The sequence below is a fragment of the Blennius ocellaris genome, assembly GCF_963422515.1.
Source record: "Blennius ocellaris genome assembly, chromosome: 13".
In the NCBI taxonomy this organism is placed as follows: domain Eukaryota; kingdom Metazoa; phylum Chordata; class Actinopteri; order Blenniiformes; family Blenniidae; genus Blennius; species Blennius ocellaris.
Window position 1 is genome coordinate 4960946 of NC_137662.1, and position 19448 is coordinate 4980393.

Here is a 19448-nt window from a genome sequence, read left to right on the forward strand (position 1 = left end):
AGGACATTTGTTGAACAAATGTGTCAAACCTCTTGAAGAGGGAGATTCCAAGCTGTTTTGGAACTATAGTTTTTGGTTCATAAAAGGGCCACTGTGACATTTAACTCTGCTGAAGTAATGTAACCATGAGAGAAACGATATCAAGACTGTACTTTAACGCGCACGTTGAAAAACTGTACATTTGATCTGGTGTGAAGACATTTTATAGTGATTTAAATCTCCGTGAAATTACATCTTTACGTAGCTGCACGGATGCTAATTTTAATTTAATTTATTGTTCTTGTGCACCGACAACACGCCGAACTGTACTTGCCTCAAGTGGAAATGGTTTCATTCAACGTTCATGTCATTCTTGGTCTGCTATCTGTGAGCCGAAGGATTTCAAATGTCTTTACTTGCAGCCAGTTTGATATTGGGTAAATTCCTAAACGCCCTGAAACAACCATGGCACTGTGAGACAGAGTCGAACCATAATGACTTGTCCAGCCAGCTCGTCATCAGTGCTGCGGTTGTGCCTCATCGTCCTTCACCCTAATTGTTCATGCTTTCCATTACAGTCCACGCCTACAGTATAAATGAGCCGCTCTCGGTTATGAGTGAATTCCCACGAGGACCAGTTGGGTCTTCTATCCGAAGGAAATCGCAAGCACTCCAAGCCAACTTTCTAAATACACACGTCCTCTCCTCTGCAGTTCCCACACGATTCCCAACACACGTGTGCAGACGCTCTGAAATGACTCGCTTGAATATGGCGCTCACGCTGGTTTTAGAGCAGACACACTCGCAGTGAGGGAAATGAGGAACATCAGCGGTTATAGGCCAGTCTGCTTAGTTACACATACAATATGTGATGCATCAGCAGTTTAAGTGCTGTGATTCAGACTCAGAAGATGACCACATACCCTGTACTGTACACTCACTCAAGATCCTTTGAAAAAAAAAAGAAAGAAAGAATGAAAAGCTTCATACACCCTCCATGTGTGCCAAAAATAGTCTACATAACTGTATCAGCACTTTGTTTTCGATGTCGCTTAATGAAGACGATGATAAAACTAAAGGCAACATTGCACTTCATGAGTAATTTGCAGAACCTGTTGGATCTTTCTGTCCAAATGAGACATATCAACAGACCTGAAGGCTTTAATTTAACATTCTAAGTATATGCTGTGTTAAATATGTAAAGAATGCAAATCCATTCTTGCTACTTTTCTTTGACCTCTGCTTGTATCCACTTACACAGTCCAAACAGGCTGCAGTTTTAATTAAGGTTACATGTGTTTTTTTCCCTACAGTAAAGCAGAAGGGTGAAAACATTCAACCACACCACAAATGCAAAAGCCACAAACATCCCTGTCGTATATTGGCAAAATACATTATATGTTTTTGAACTTGACTAACAACCAGAGAAGATGTCATCAGTCAAGTAATTTTGCTAAAATCGCTCCCGATCACCTTATTTTAAAGCCAACACACTCACAGATGTTGAATGAACAGTTAAATAGACTGTGGAGACACACAAACACAGTGTGGCTTCAAGCTGCAGCAAACTTTCTGATAGGATGATAACATTATTATTGTACAGCCACAACAACTTGAATTAGGGCAGCATGAGAATGTCATAATGTTTTGTTTTGCAAATGATTGCTTTTGAGTTCCAAATTTCAAATATGGACTCAATTTCAGTCATTGTCAAACCAAACTGTGTTTTGTTTTGGTTTTTGCTGGTTTGCCCACAGTTCCCACTAGCAGCCTCAACATTACTCAAAAAGTATTTTTCCTTAATCTCTTGTCACTTTGTGCTCGACTTCTGGTTTGTCGACACTATGGATGATGGTTAATGTTGAAATAACGACGTGAAATATGAGCTGTTGTCAACACAGACTAGTTTATTGAGGCTCCATCAGAAATGTTGACATGCAGAGCGTAGAAACACAATTTAAGTGAGTCCAGTCAGTCTTCTGTGATGAAGTATGTATATCATGCTGCTCTAGTCCAATGCGAGACATTTATCTTGTACATTACATGTACAAGATAAATGTTTGGTCGTGGTACTAATGCTTGAAGGACTGGAGGACTGAGTCACCGGTCAACTCAAGAGTTCGTCATCCTGGGGAACACACACATTTTACGTAACGCAGTGGATCACACACAAAGACATCAGCAGAAAAAAAATATCTAAAATACAACCATTTTTTGTTTTTACTGGTAAATTAATTATTATATTGTCCTAATGTTGGGCGTTAAATACATTTCTCAAACCATGACCCAAACTATGTGGTGTGACTTCAGTTCCCGCAACACAGAAACCTATTTTAAATTGCGTTACTTCGCGGCTGTGCAGCACCGAAAATGAGACTCGATGAAGCGCTGACTCGGCAGAGCAGCAGACGTGGGAGACTAGCTCCACAGATGAGTCGGTGGCAACCATCGCACACAATATCAGAATGAATCGCTCAGCGTCTATCTTTAGTGTCTGTGTGGGAATCAAACCGACACCTGCTCGGTTCAGTGCAACGCGGCCTGTAAAGCGGTGCAAGATGAGAGGTTGAAGAACACACCGCAGGACGGCGGCAAAGTTTAAAAGAAAAAGGGGGGGGGGGGGCTTGTTTACTTGTCTTGTGTGGCTGCGAGCGACGTTGACATAAAGCGAAGAAAGAACAGCTGATCGAATAGAGGACACACTTTCATTGCATTTCCTCGTTCCTTCAGTTTGTCCAGCAGTTTATTTCTTTGCTTCGCAATTTAAAACATCTGCCTGCCTATTCTGAACCATGGTGGCTCAAAATAAGCCTGAAGTACTTGGAGGAACAAGCCCGCTTTGTTCTTCATATAGAAGCAGTCCAGAGAGGAATTTCTTACCCATAAGTGCCGTATATAATTACTTTTCCTACCAAGTTATTACTTGTGCTTGTCGTTGGTTGGTTTGCCTCCACTGTGCCTCTGTCGTCTGAGTTTTACTGCGTTGCTATTTTTTTACCATTTGAACCTTCTTTGGGCTGTTATTGAAGGTCCACTGCATTAAAACTGTCCTGTAGATAGTGAACTGAAACAGGAATCTGTCAACAGAGATTAGTTACTCACTCAATTTGTTACTCACATAACAAGAATATACAAAGATCCACAGCGTCTTCAGTTGAGCTGCGTTTCTCATTTTCAGACAAATGTGCAGCTTACGATGTTGAGTTTGGTCTAAATAATGAAATTCAAACATGCACTTGCCATTTTTTTATTTTTTATTTGTAAGGCAACTTTCAAGTGAAAATGCATCGTTGCGTTTGAAAAGATGCCCGTTTCTAAGAAAACGGCAGAAACTGACAATGATGAAATGTTTTTTTTTAAATGAAAACACACACAGATGACCAAGTTGGATTGCTATTCCAGGTGACAAAACCACCAAGTCCCGGGAGAATATGGACTGGGAGTCATGACACTGGAGGAAAACATTGTTGTTACTGTCCATCTATTAACACAAGTGCAGAAAAATTATTTAATAGAGCCGTGGTGTGCAAAGCAGTAGCAGCATTTTCAAAAAGTTCCACTCTGGGAGCCATTTTCAGAACGTTGTGTCATCAGTGGCTCCAAGTACAATGTTATATGAGACTGGCTAGATGTTGGTAGTATATCTTGTTGCTTTGGCTTGTCAATTAAATTATGTCAGGAAGCAAGAGACAAAACCCGATAGATGATGGAGCGTCTTCCTCCAAGTGACTGATGAATGAATTAGTCATTAGTCTGGCCCACACACATCAGCCCAGCTTATGTGTCACAGCAACGGGTTATTGACATTGCGTCGTTTGAAGTTAAACACGGTCAATGGAGGATCCAAAGCTAATGTAAAGTGCATTAAAAGTACGGTAGTCGACACAGTCCTGCCAAAACAACATCATTTGTGAAAGTTATAGATTATATACTCACATGGAAAAGGAAAAAAAAACTAAAAAACATCCATGATGCTGTGCTTCCACATGAAGCTTTCCACCTCTCATGTTTTCCTCCTTAAATGACTGAATATGAAGTTTCTACAGTTGCTGAGTCGACGTAAACGGAACATTTTGTCTGGTGATGTTTTAACCATGGAAACATTGACGGGCAGGAGCGGTCTGATTCTAATAGAGGGAATAGTCCGACGCCCACACTGCGGATGGCTGCTTCATGTCACAGTACACATATTCATCGAAAGAATATAATAATATAGAAAGCACCACTTTGAAATACTCTTAGTCATCAAGTTTAAAAAATACAGAGCAAAACATAAACAAACATGTAAAATTAGCTCTTGGGCTGATTTGTTAATGACTGTAATCACATAAAACACTGACAACTACAAATAATGTCACTTCAAAACAAATCATCAACTGTATGCCGCAGTATTTTTCACCCTAACTAGAAATTCATGCGATGTAGTGGTGACGTTATATGATCTAAAAACTGACTGACGTGACAGTGATTGGCTTTTCAGGTCCATGAATGACAAAACAAACTGGATCAGAATGGCATAATATCACCAGATTAGCTCAATATTGTACGGAGCAACCACAACCTTTGCACAGAATCCTTGAATTTCAGTTTGAGGGCATTTTGGAATTTTTTTTCATTTTGGTGTAAAAGTGTAGCATTATCCCTGCTTGGGGTTTGGGCTTGAGGGCCTTTCTATCTGATGAGCTAGCATGCTCTCCTTTTGTGTGCATGTTTTTCTTTATCCACAGTCCAAAAACAAGCAATCAAGGTTAATTGTTGCATCTAAATTACTAATAGTTGTAAATGTGTGTGACGTCACTTATAGTCAGGTGGGATTAGCTGCAGCGCCTCATAATAAACCTGTATTGACAACGGTTAGATGGATGTTCACAGAGTCTGGACGAAGCAAGTCACCCCCACCCCTTTATTTTCCACATTCATTGACTTTACTTGTCATTCTGAGAAGATTTATCAAGGAAAACCTCAGAAGAATGTGTCGATCACATCTCATGTCTCACCATAACTGCTGATAACTAAATGACCTATCACGTCTCATGATCTCAGTTGTACATTCTCTAATGGTGCTATTATGTCTGCTTTGCTGCAGTTGACCCCCTGCTTCCCATCCCGCAGCCTCTCAGACCACACACACACACACACACACACACACACACACACACACACACACACACACACACACACACACACACACACACACACACACACACACACACACACACACACACACACACACACACACACACACACACACACACACACACACAGACAGACATACTTCCTCCTGGTCCCATCTCGGAGGGTGCAGACAGTGACTCAATGGGAGCAGGGGATCTGACTCACAAGGTCTTCCTCCCAAAAGCAACCAGCTTCCAAGTGGGACAAAGAGATGTTATTGTGCTCTTGATTAGCAGTCGTGGACGAGGACAGACAAGGCGGTGGGTAGAAAAAGGCAGAGCCATTCACCCCCCCCCCCCTCCCCCCCCACACACACACACACACACACACACACACACACACACACACACACACACACACACACACACACACACACACACACACACACACAGCCAGGGGGATAGGGGGACAGTGCAATATGTTTCCTTGTGAAGTGTATGGTCATTGTCTCCATTTCACTTGGCAGTGCAACAATCACATCTTTACGGGTGGTCCACTGGGTTAAAATGTGTGTTTTCCCAGGATAATGAACTCTGGGGTCGACCAGTGACTCAGTCGTCTGAATCAAAGGCAATGATGTCAGATCAGCACGAGTACCACGAGCAAATATGGCTCAAACTTATCAAAGAGTGAAAGAAACACCCATTCAGTCATCTTTAAGAAGTCTACTCTTCGCCATAAGATGCTGTATTGAATTACTTTAGGAACAAGAATTACTTCCACTGCAATAAGAGAAAGGAGCAGGCGTCCACAGAAATGTAACTTTAACAGTAGCAAAATGTTGTTTGCTCAACCACTGCCTGAAAATGGAAAGAAATGGCGCCACCCAATGGACTATAATGAAATGACATTAACTGTGGGTACTGCACTTTTAAGCTGAACTTGTATGGAGTACAAAAGGTTGGGTGAAATCTGGATACAGTATGCCAGTTCTGTGGGAAATCCTGCACGTACGTCCAATTATAACTCAGGAACCCGAGTAGCTGCCGAACGTCTCCAACTGTTCCAGACTCTCCAGGTCCACTTTCACTTTACGAACAACCACCACGTGCTCATCAGAGGATTTGGAGAAGAATCCTCGTCACAGAGCGTATCAAGCATCTCCTCCATATGCTCCGCTGTAACACACCTGGGCGTCTGACAATCCAATTGGCATCCTGACCCACTCATACAATCCGTATGAGGACGAACGCTGTCAGGTACCTTGGCTTTGGCCTGGACCAGGACTGAAAACCAGCTACATCCTCCCAGTGAGTTTAATCAGGTCCTGAATGTGAGGAAGAAGATGTCAATCTGGAACTGTTTTGCTATTTAGAAGCCGGGAATCTATACAGAGGAGGTGAGGAGCCATTCTTCTTCCTAACACAAATGACAGGGGCAGCACAGGGTGACTTGGACTTCACAATCCATTTTTTTTCACACTGCACTGAAGATGCCAGAAGTCTTCAATTCCAGGCCTCGGGGTCTGGTGTCCTTGTTCGTTTTTATAACCCCCTTCATTCCTTTTGCTTGATACATAATGCAACAGTTACAAAGGTTTTTGCACATTTGTCTGTATTTTGCACAAGAAGGTTTCCTTAAAATTTCAAGATGAACTTGGGATGTTTGTGACGTCTAATAAACTAAAGTTCGAGTTTGACACCCCTGACTTTAAAACTATGAACTTACATTTTAAACGAAAGAGGCCTTGATGTTGTTACAAAATACAAGTGAAAACACAGGTTGATAGCAAAAATAAAAGTAAATAAAATAAATAAAAGCTCTGAAACAAGTCCTTGACTGACATGATAAATATAAATCTAAAATTATTGTACTCTTAATTATGTTGTTGGAAGCGTTCATCTTCGCGAGGTTCACATGCAGGAGAGATTAAAGATGCTTTAACTTCAGCAGCATGGCTGCAGGAAATAGATATGTTGCTTCTGGACACAAGCAGAAGGGAAAAATGTCTGAAAACTGAACATATTATGACATATATTGTATCGTGAGATTCAGATTTCCTTCCCTCGCACTACCGCAGAAAGATCTTGTTACGTATGTTTCTGGGTGATTAATGTCCAGATCAGGATGAACTATTTATATGGACCCTTAAAGTTTCAGTGGCATAAGAGCAAATGAGAATAAGAAAACATCTCACTAAAATTGAAAACACGAGTCGACTAAATGTGTGACGCTTGATGATACAAGACCATTTCTGCACCAATACAAAGTTAATGAAGCCCAGTCAAACCACATCCATTGCTTTATTGCTATATTGTAGCATCATTACCTGTGATTTCTAAAATACCAACAATATATATTACTTGATTTTAGTATTTATTATAGGATTTTTTGGGGGGGAAAGAAAAAGGTCAAAGTTGAGAATAATAACTTCTACTGAAGAAGGAAGCTCCTCATCGCACCATGAGACGGCAGGAAGTGAGAGTTCAACACCCACGCTGAATTTCTTTAAGAGTCTCAAGTCAGAACATAAGAAAAGGAATTAAGACATGCAGCTGCCTCTCTGAGCTGGAAAACTCAAGCTGGAGACTGATCAATAGTCACACACACACACACACACACACACACACACACACACACACACACACACACACACACACACACACACACACACACACACACACACACACACACACACACACACACACACACACACACACACCCTAATGTACTGGTACAGCTGCTTTCACTCAGCTGTGTGAACCAAATACTGGCTGTTTCTCACTGCTCTCCTGCTCTTTTGTCTTGAAGTATCACCGATCAATACAGCCAGCTGACACCGATCAATATCTCTCCGTCCCCCGGTAGCAGGTTTCAATTGCTCTCTCTCTCTCTCCCTGGAAACAACACAGGTTCAAAGGCTCAGCTGGAGGGCACAACTACAGCTGGGAATGACTGTATATGGAAAACAGTGCCCTCTTGTGGATACCGCCAGTCATCACGAGACACTGCTTACTAGAATCCGCTTTAAGCCCATCAGTGGAATGACAGGGTATCAACTTAAGCTACACTTCTTTTTTTTAGTCAACTCTAAACGTTTTTTTTTTCTTGCGTTAAAGTGCAAAAGTTTACATTTAATTGCTTTTTCTTTTTTCTTTTTTCTTTACAAACCTGGTCGAGTAGTAATTTCAGCATTATGTCGTCTTTAATGACACCTTCTGGTGCAAAGTACAGTCACTGGTAGCAAAGCTGTGTCATCTATTGGTGGAGTTTTGTGGCCTTTCATACATTTTTTAAAGACAGTAACTTGCCCTCACAATGTTTTGATGATGACGATGAGGATGACGATGATGATGATGATGATACCGCATAACTGGATGACGTTTACTGTTGCATTGTTGAGCTTTCAGCATGACCTTGTTGCTGTGCTATGTCCACTACTTTTACTACAACACCCCCGTACATCCACCCCACACATAAATAATCAACAGTAGTTACATGTAACACATTTCAGTCAACATTTCTTTGGTTCTTCTACTTTATAAAGTAAAGTCCTCCCAGTGGCTAGATCTGAAATTCAAATGGGCTAGGATGTTTTAAGATAGTCAAAATAGAAGTTTGCTGAAAAACTGACAGAAAAACAGACATTATTCTGCTGTCTATAGGCAAAAAGATCCAACTTCACTTTGTGTTTGCAAACTTGAGAGACAGTCCCACAATTTCTTCTGCCAAAGACATGCATGTTCAGTTCAGTGTTGCGTTTTTCTCCCTGTGATGGCCTGAAAACCAGGGTGATCCTCGCCTATAGCAATGTCAGCTGGGGCAGAGTGCAACATTAATTTGAATGGAGAGTCATTTGAAGAACTTCAAGATTCATTTTTGGTGATTTAAATGAGCAAAACACAAATTATGCCACTCATTAAGAATATATACAATCCATTCATCAAGGTCACCAGTCCGTCACAGGACACACAGAGACACAGTCAAACCTTCACACACTATGCTCATTTAGAGTCACTTTTTTACCTCAAAGTCACAGTTCAGGACATTTGGAGGAAACACGAGTCGGTAGAGAAAACCAACAGACACACAGGGGGAAGATGCAAACTCTTCAAGTGAATCAACTTCAACGTTTCGAGATGACATCAAGGAATTCAAAAGCAACAAAGTTCATGTGGTAAAAATGAGGTAACCCTACTAAGATTCAGCAGTTTTCACTCTCAGACAGCAGGTGGAGGCAGAGATGTGTCGTACATGAGGGGCTGACAGCCTCGACAATCCTGCTGCATCGCAACACCAGGCCACTAGACTTCATTATCATTACTTTTTCTCCAGAATGCCATTTTGGAGTCAGACATCAAAAATCTGTAAATATATAGTGGAAATGGATCAATACGGAAGTATCATTGAACTAATTGTAACAGTAAAAATGAAGGAATCGTGAGAACTGACACACTTAAATTAGGGGACATTTTAACCCTTAGCCCTCCAAAGAAAAAGAAAAAAAAATAGTAGCTTCTAAGATTCTGTGTCTTTAAAAGTGAGCTTTAAGTATTGAACCATCAAAGCCACATTTATTTAATCCCTGCTAAAGAATGTTTTAAAAAAAAAATGAAAATACTTCTTGTTAAAGACTATAATAGAAGTGAGTTTGTTCAACCAGCCATTCACACTTCCCACAGCATCATATTAAACAGGGACACCTTTGCTGCAGCGACCTCTAGTGTGCACACTGTTATATTACTAAATGCTCTGCATTAAAAGTAATGTCTGTACATTTCCACCAGGTGACAGTGTAACCCTGTGTGTGACCATCCCCTCGAAATAAAAAGTGATGGGTTACATAATTCGTTTTGGCGTCATTTTTGCATCTGTTCAACCATTTTTAAGACATTTTGATAATAATTTTGACTGTTTTATGTCACAGTTTCTTTTCTGTGAACCTGTGAGAGAAAACACACAAATCAACGAAAGAATCGCATGAAATGAATGAACACTTCACTACTATAAAAATACATTTAAAATGCATAATTTATGGAGTTGTTTTCTTTGTAGTGCTGCAATAATATAGCTGATTAAAATGATCACAAAATACACAACAAAGTCAGAACTTTCTTGGGTGTAAAAGGGTTTTCAGGTTCCACCACAACCACTTCCTCTGCTGTGAAGAAACTGGCTGCAGGTTTTTACTGGAAACCAGTAGCGCTGACTAAAAACACCACAGTAGTAGTCAGTATACGGTGTGCCGTTACCGAAGAGAGCGTTGCACAAACAGAGCGAGAGAGAGACAGTTTAACCCCTCAGTGGCATCGACACCAGCTCACATCCTCCCACTCGCACCAGCAAGCTGCACAATACTGGAGAACCAGGAACTAACTGTCAACCAGAGGAGCCGCCCGGTGACGGCAGGCCCTCATGATGGGTGTGGGTGTACAGTTCTGACTGGGGCAATTAGTGCAGGAAGAGGATTGTTTCAATGAATATAAAGGTCAGAGTGGTTCAAAACTGCCACCCCAGCGAGGGAAGACATTCCGTTTCATTCTGGCTTTTTCTTGTAAAGCAACCGGGTCAAACATGTGGTCCATGGGTGAAATCCAGCCCAGCAGAGGGTCCGACCCCCCCAGTGGACGAGCTATCAACGTGTAGGAATTACAAATAACTTCTCCCTCTGTGGTATTAGTTCACCGTGAGGGTGAATTTGTGCAACATTCTTGCTGCAAAAACTAAACATTAACCTGAAGAGAGAGCATTTTGCTTCTTCTTTTTAGATTTTCCCAGACAGAAAAACATGATTATCAAGTGTTATTATACAGATCTGGTCCACAATCACTGGCTGAATGAGTTTCTGAAATAACATGAGCAAAAGTAACACAAATAAACTGATGAGTGGAAATAAACAAATTAGTTTTTGTTACTTTTCTTCTGTTTTATTGGTATCTATCCTAATAAATAGGGTACATCTGACCTCTTAATTTTTTTAGTCAACAATGAAAAACACAGAAGTATCTCCCTGAAGTGAAATCATTCACATACGTCTAGTTGTTCTAAATCCAATGATGGGTTGCAACTTCCATTGCTGTATTTTGTGCAATTGGCTTTAATGAAAAGTATTCAATGTCCCATAGTCTGGTCATTGCCATTACTACACAGGGAGAACAGCGGTTCTCTGCTGGTCTGGTGAGAACTGTGTTTCCTCATATCCAACCTGTGTTCAAATACTGCCACCAAGTGTCCAAACAAAGCAGCACCAAACAAATAAACTAAATAACCTGCCAACATTCAAACTTTATAGATTTAGGGGTCAGTATTGTAAAAGGATGTAAATCCCATGTCAGGGTTGCGAGTTGTGCAATAAACAGAAAAATCAACTATAAATTTGACTGATGCAGCCAATGTCTTTTTTTGGGTCATTTTGATACTCTGTGATGTCATCTGAGGGCCGTAGAAGAAGAAGAATGCTTCCGTTACTATATGTAAAGAACCATAAAATGTGTATGCACAACAAAAGATGCAGAATACTAAAAAAACAAAACAAAACAAAAAAAAAGAAGCTGCAAATGTCACCAATTAAAATCTTGCAAGTCGTGCATTCTCTGCAGCCAAATCTCAAGCTGAGCTCTCAACTGAAAAAAATCCAGGAATTCTCTCCTCTCTCTCTGCATGCTTGGTAGAAATCCAGTCATAATAAAACGACACAATTCAAATCCATGCGCCGCAAGCTGCAAAGCGATAAGATTCGATACGGCAGGAATGTTGCTAAAGAGTTTACCTGCACTCTCATGGAAAGACTAAAAGGTTGCAGCCGGCCACGGCACAGCAGGCGTCGGCACACACTGCGACCAAGCTCTCACTGAGCGTGCACACACACCCTCACAAAGGCCTCAACTCTTGTGCACACGAGTCAAAAAGATGCAGGCAAACTCCACTTGGCGAAATCGTTATAGATTAATAATGCGGTCGTGCCAGTGTTTCTCGTGACGCTTCATCAACACCACGCCCAAAAGCCACAAACAAAACTGCTGTCCTTAGTTCCTGGAAAGCTAACATGTTCCATATGAAGTTGTTCCTTTTTTTTGTATTTGTTTTGCCTGGGAGTGGTAGCATGTTAAAATCAAGTAGGAAGTGCTACTGTGCCTGTGGAGAGTGACACATATGTTTGCGTCAACAGGCCATGCAATGAGGAACAAACTGCACGCTAAAGAGTACAACACTGAGAATGGACATAAAGAAAAGTGTCTGTGTTTGCATACCAATATGTCACAAAACGATATAAAAGTGGAAAACTATAGCAGCACAATATAAGGTGAAAACACAATAAAATGTTGAATTTTCCAACAATTATATAGTGTGCGATAAACGCTTAAGGATATGATTATGTGTTTGGACTTTGGCCCCAAAATACGATGGAAGTTTTCAATTTTCACATGAAAACATTGTCGCGTTTACATGGGATAAATATGTCCAGTCTCAGTGTAAAGTCGTGGCTAGTTGCCAACTAAATAATCTTTTATTCTTTATGTCAGAACAGCTAAATACAGCTGGCAGGAAATGGTCTGTGCTCCGCATACAGAGCCTGGGTCTTGGTAAAGCGCACAGCTTCAGCAATCTGCGTATCTAAAGCATACAAATTCATGGAAAAAAACATTTTATCGCATTCTAGTCAGGGGAGGAATTACATCTGATTTGGGGGGGATTTGTTTTCAAATGTGCACATTTATTCATAAGCAAGAACATTTCAAATCATTGTATTTATTCCACTACTCATATACCAATAGGCCAATTCATAATTTAATTTCACATTTAAACATTTTCATAACCAATAAGTTATTTTAATGAGGACGTGCCGACTTCACATCCAATCTTGTTTCACAAATGCAAAACTAAGAGTTAAAAGTAGTGGACTTTTTAATTAATGTAATAAAATGCAGTTGAAAAGTGACTGATACTGGAGTTTTGGAGAAAAGGAAAGGTTCTCAATGACGGAGCTTTCGCTCGTAAATTAGTACATTTTAAACAAGGTTGCAGAACAAATGTATCGACTTCGTGTTTTCAGCTCTCGGGGGAACAAGCACATGAAATCCCTTCATCAATTATCTACTCAGAAATCCACAGTAACACTGATGCTGCCAGGAAATGGTTTCCCTGCATCCAGTCTTTAGGCTCAGATATGCTAAATGCTTCCACCTCCATTCGCAATACACAAGTCCGATGAAATCCAATGTATTTTCTCAAAACCTTCATTATTGTCTAAAACTCATTGACACTCAGTGCGGCTCTACGCATTGTTTCAGGGACACCGAGAGGCTGTCAGCGGTTAAAAAGTGTCAGAAAAAGCTCCTTTACATACGTGAGTGTAAGATTTCATAACACCAAAAGTGAAAAACCAAAAAAAAAAAAAAAAAAAGAGTAAGACACACAGAGGAACAAGGCAGCACTACAAGTGAAGTGAAAGTGAGAGCAGTGCTGCACCTGCAAAGTTTCTGAATGACACAAGATAAAGTTCAGCTTCTCCAGTTCTCCCCGAGAACATCTGTCAACCATGTTACATAAGTTAAAAGCACACACCGATATTGTGTGAAGATTGTGGAATGTGAATGATGCGGTGATTCAGGCTGATTCTCGAGTCCTGAAAAGCAACAAAAAGTGACTCAAGATGACTCAAGAGAAATCTCACTGCGTGTGCAGCCTCATGTAAAAGCTGCCCACTCATTTGTTTCTGCCGATGCACAAATAGACATTTACTTTCATTTGAATGAGCCACCTCTGTGGTTTGCATCTTCTTTTTTTTTTCTTCTGCAGCACACAGAGCATGAGTGGCCTCTAAAGGCCCTGCGTGCTCAGGAAAGGGAAGCAACCCAGCAGCTAAAGACGGCGCGGTGTGAAAAGGCAACAGCTCCATTTAAGGTCGTCGATATGAACTTTATCTGCTACGTTGTTCGCCTGTATTTCTGAATAATAAGAGTTTAATGGAAGGCACCTCATTAAAGCATTCATGGGACAAATACAAGATAGGCTCAGCTCTGAATGAAGGACCACAATAAACACTGCAAACTTAAAAAGGATGTATGTACTGTAAAAGTTAGGTACATGCTTCGTGTGTGCATTAGGTGGCAGTAGTGAGAACTTGTTTGTTTTTTTTCAGTAAATTTCAGTTTCGGTTTTCAGTTGAGTAATAAAATGAAGCGCCAGTCTTTCTTTGTTCATTTATCCATTTGTGTCGGACTGAAGACAGATTGGACGCCACATTTACCAAACTGGACATGCTTAGGTTTATCGTACCTTTAAACGCAAATACTGTCCATTTTGAATAAAAAACTTGCTTCTGTTGCGTCTGATGGCCAAATACTTCGATTTAGTCCAGGCATTAGGTCAGTCAACAGTTTGGGTCTCAAAATGTTTTTTGTCCTGTGCAGAATTCTGTTTTATGTAACATGAAACTACATTATAATGAGGAAAATCTCTTCGATAATCACATGGATTCTTTGGACTCTTTCTGGTTTCTCAGAAAGCAAAATGTCAAAGTGAGCTGCTTGTGCAACATTACTTTTGGGTAAATTACTATTCTCTGGTGTCGCTTTCAATTCACTTTCCACTGCAGCTGATTGAGATCTAATCACTTTCCTCTTCCTGTATTTTTTTTTTTTTTAGCTCTCTGATGCAACGGATAAAAACATAGTTTGTTACCCGGCTCTGACGAGCAACACTGAGCTCCAAATCCCCAACAAACCTTTGTCTCTCACCTTCCTCTTGTTTTTATTTTTCACCGATGTACATTTCTCCTAGTTTCTCAATTTCGAGGCCGAGCACACTCTGCAATCGGCGAGCACTTAGTTCTTCCATTTTACTTAATTCCCACGTGTGGTGGCCTCACAACACAAAGAAGATGCAGCTCCGGGGCCGAACAGGGAGAAAGAATTTGTTACTGTGATCACGGCTACAGCGAGGATGTGACTTCACCCCGGTGAGTCCATTCTTAGAGCACTTAGGGATTAATTCTCCTGAGACAAAGGAGGAAATAGGAGATCTTTGGTCCAACTGTTAGAGCGAGTTCAAGATTCAAGACTTGCTGGTGAGCTTCACGTACGGCAGCTTCCTGTCAGCTGAAGTAGAGATACTTTAAGACAACACTTCAAAGTTACAATATTACATTTAGCAATAGCGTATAGATGGAAGTAATACTGCCATTTCAAATCTTCTGCTCGAAGTGATGCATCATGGGAGTGTTGGGTCAGCGTAAAGGCACAGGACAAAATAACCACATTGGAGTATTTTGTCAAACTTTATAAATATCGCTCCGTACCATCAATACTTATATTTCTACACAATACTGGGCTTGTTGTTGTTGTTTTTAAATCTGGAAAGGACTTTTAGTGGAATTTGAATGAAAAGTCGGTGGATGGATCTGGAGAATTTACCTTTTAGTTTGTTAAATAATGAAACAAAAAATTAAATCCTTTAAGAATAGCTTCATTTCCTGTTTCCTCGTCTTCTCCTTTAGAGGGAATCATTGGCGATTTATGACCACAGGGCGAGACAGTATGGTACTGTTGGACGTCAGTAAAAAGCCTATTACTATTACTATTTCGGTTGCACAAAACGTGTGTTGAGTTCCTCCTTAATGGATGCATCATGCACGTGTAAAGACGACTTCTGAAGGTAAAAATTTTATGAATCAATATAATCAGTCGATAGACTCAGTAAATAGATGTTAGTGAACATGCTGCTTTAGTGCAACACTGCCCCCTTGTGGCCGTTCACAAGAAAAGGTCAAAAGGTCAAACTGATATCGCTTATGAACTTAACTTTGAGATGATGGGGTTTAACATAAATGCAAACCTCTTTGACATTCGATTTAATGGTTTAAAGGTTTAAATGTGTATAAGTGCAGTGAATTGTCTCTGTTGCTAGGCAACAGTCCATATGAATGAACTGATGTAAGTGGTGAAAGACACCAGAGGAACTCTGTGCTACAAACCTCACTAAGCAACAAAACCGGGAAATACATGAGCAGCTCACTTCACAATTCAAATACACAAACGAGCGAACCTGTTTGAACTCAAGACGTGCCAATAAAATATGCTCACAAAAACTTCCACATTTCGTCCTTCGCGCACAGACTCACATCGTGTGAACGCACTTCCTCCCTCCACCGAGCGCACTCCACACTCGGCTCATATCCGGGTCGACAGCTCGATACTTCAAACTTCAGCAGCCACATGAATGAAGGAAGCGGAGTCAGGGAAACCCCACACCACAACACACACACACACACACACACACACACACACACACACACACACACACACACACACACACACACACACACATTACAATAGAACACACACTCACCAACATCTAATTCTTATGTAGAAAATCCAAAAAACTTGAAAAAAGAGGTAAAGACATACAATCAGGTGAAAGATACTAAAGGAAGTGGAGTGAATGTTTCTTAAAAAAAAAAAAATAATAATAATTGGTCTCGAAATTCAAAATTGTGTTATTTTTGAAAAAAGGGAACCTATTCTCAAGCGCATCACATGTATTATTGTAAAAAGTTTAAATAATGCAACAGCATGGCAGTAAATGTCCTTTTTAGTGTGGAATATAACATTAATTAATTAGAAACATAACTATCAGCTAAATGATCTCAAAACAAATTAAAAAAAGACCTTTCTGGGTGCTAGAGCTCAGTTTTCACTGATCAATAAACATACATGACACTCTTGTAAGGAGATCATGCAAACTCGATGAGCTTTGGCTACATCAGTGAAATCAATTTACTTTTGTTGCCATCATCTATAAAAATGTTACTGTTCAAAAGTTGACTTTCTATTATAGACAATTGGAATGTGGCATCTTGTAACATCTAAAAATTCAAACAACGTTATCTTAATAACTTCCAATATTGCAATCAATTTGGCCTTTTCCAACGTAATAAAGCCCATAATGCAATAACAGTAGATAGTTAGTATCTAGTATTAGATAAGTTGATTGATGTAGCATTAAAGAAGCTTTTTTTTATACAGTCTATTAACTACGGCATATCTTACTGGTTTATTACATTGAAAATGGCAATGATACGTATGCTATTGGTTTTTACATGAGTTTTAAATAAAAGAATAAGTTACTTGAAGTTAACAGTTGGTGCATTTACATGCACCATTGAATATGATGGAATATAAAACTTCATAGTTTCACCACTAGGTGGAGCTGGAACAAATTCCTTAACAAAGCAAGGCTAACCAAAGGAGATGGTGCAGATTACTAAAAACAATAAGTTAACCACGAATGTGGACAAAGTTCCAAAAAGTTCCATTGTAGTCACGCAAACATGTTTACGTGTCCATTTGTCGTTGAGTTTAAACCGAATTAATCCAATAAACTTTTTTTTTTCTCATATAAACAAAGCGCGGACTTGGATGTGAATCTGTTCGCCGTCACTCGTCAGCTGCAGATCTTTGGATATGCAAACAGCTTGGGCTTCATTCCCCCATGTGGCTCTAGTGCACCTGCTCACATTCAACTCACCAAACACACAAACGTGTGTTTGTTATCTACTTAATCGAGGTAGCGTGCGCCACACAATGGTAGCCATAGCGGCCTTCAGTCATACATGAAGAGGAGGAAGTACATTGAGTTCCTTCCTTCTTTAATGGCCAAACTCACGTGCAGGGTGCAGTTTGCTGAAGTGGATGGAGGTTTACACACACCCCATTCTGAATATTTGCCCTGCAGGGATGGAGACACATTGAACCTCCCATGTATAGTGATTGAACCTACTTCAACAGTATAACTAAATATAGAATAGAATCTCTCATAGGACTCCAATCTCACTCAAAAGATGAATGAAACTTTGTCGTTGTTGGGGGGGGGTTGCCTGACTTTTATTGTTTTGAACTTTACTAAAACAAGTGTGAAGCAAGATGTAAAGCTTTGCTTTTTGAAAAAGTCCATCTTCTTTTATTTATCTATTTAATTTCAGAACAAAGGACCATCCATTACTCCTGGTGTGTGTGTGTTTTTCTCTATCAGTTTGGTGGTCCTGTCCTCTGGGGGTTTCCTACTGAGAACAGCCTCGCCTCCAGCACTTGAACGCAGCATCACCCGGTGACATCCGTGAACGCAACACTTCGCCCACTTCACGTGCTTAAACGACGCCCACAGCTTTGAGATGTTGACTTTTTCCAGGAGGTGACGCTCGCCAACAAAACTTCGCGCACTGAAAAGCTCATATGGAGAGAGGAGAGCTCAGTGACAAGTTTGGGTTTATTGTTTTTTCCCCCCTGCTGATCAAATGGTAATACGAAGAATTTCCACCAGAACAGACCGTTTTACCCATGGCATGTACAGTACAGCTATTAAAAAATAAATAAAACAGAACAAACCCAAGAGAGAAAAAAAAAAACGATGTCAGGTCAAGTCATTCAATAACTTGAAAAAAAAAAAGAAAAGGAAGAGGGAGGTTTGGTTACTATCTCTGACACATCATACTTCCTTTTACTTTGGTACAAATCGCACCATTACGCGCGAGTGCGCGCTGCGCGGCCCATTTTAAAACTTCAAATATCTCAGTCATATATGTCTAATTCTGTGCAAAACATACTACAAAATAATCAGCTTTACTCAACGCAGAGTTTTCTACAGAGACAGAAGTTGCTTCCACGTTTGGGGTTTGAAAGGAGAACAGCTGTGAAGTGGGGAACTTTTGCGCGTTTTAATTCATGAGGTGAAATGAAGACTTACCTCCACATCACTGGCGACCAGGCGCAAAACTTCTTTCTCTTTTTAAACTCAGCCAACACACGCACGGTGCTCACATGTTGCACCAATTCAGCCTGATGCATCTTTACCAATCGTTTCGTTCGAGAGGAATAATACAAAATAAAATAAATACACTGCGGTGCGTGTGTGCGCGCTCTCTCTCTCTCTCGCTCTCTCTCTTTCTCTCTCTCTCTCTCCTGTGTAACTTTCTTAATTGCAGCAGCTTCGCACTCTGCAGCTCCACCATCCACACTGAGTCGGTTCCCAGGCTTGCACTGTGATAGTTTTCGTGGTTTTTTGGACACACCCACCTGCAGCGGCTCGGTCCCCTCCCAGCAGCAGCAGGCCAAACCACGCCATGAATGAATTCATCAGTTGAACTAGATCACATAGAGACGTACTGCACTTCAAACACAATGTGTGAAGGTAGAAAACACGCCTCCCAGTGACCTCTGTCATGAACAATGTGTGCACGTTAACACTTCCTGCAGGATGCACTTAATGAAAGAATATAATAATGGTCCACTCGTGATCATATTCAGCAATTTCTCTGTATTTCTATTAAAAAAAAATGCAAGTTTAAAATTATATTG

At 40.5% G+C, this 19448-nt stretch overlaps 1 long non-coding RNA gene across 1 annotated transcript in view; it reads right to left on the reverse strand.

Annotated features, from left to right (window-relative positions):
• LOC308138812 overlaps positions 1-19005 on the reverse strand; it is a 74219-nt gene extending 55214 nt beyond the window's left edge. The window contains exon 1 of the long non-coding RNA XR_013936891.1: positions 18838-19005. This is a non-coding gene — a long non-coding RNA (uncharacterized lncRNA). The remainder of the gene's footprint in view (positions 1-18837) is intronic.
• Between the last annotated feature and the right edge of the window lie 443 nt (positions 19006-19448).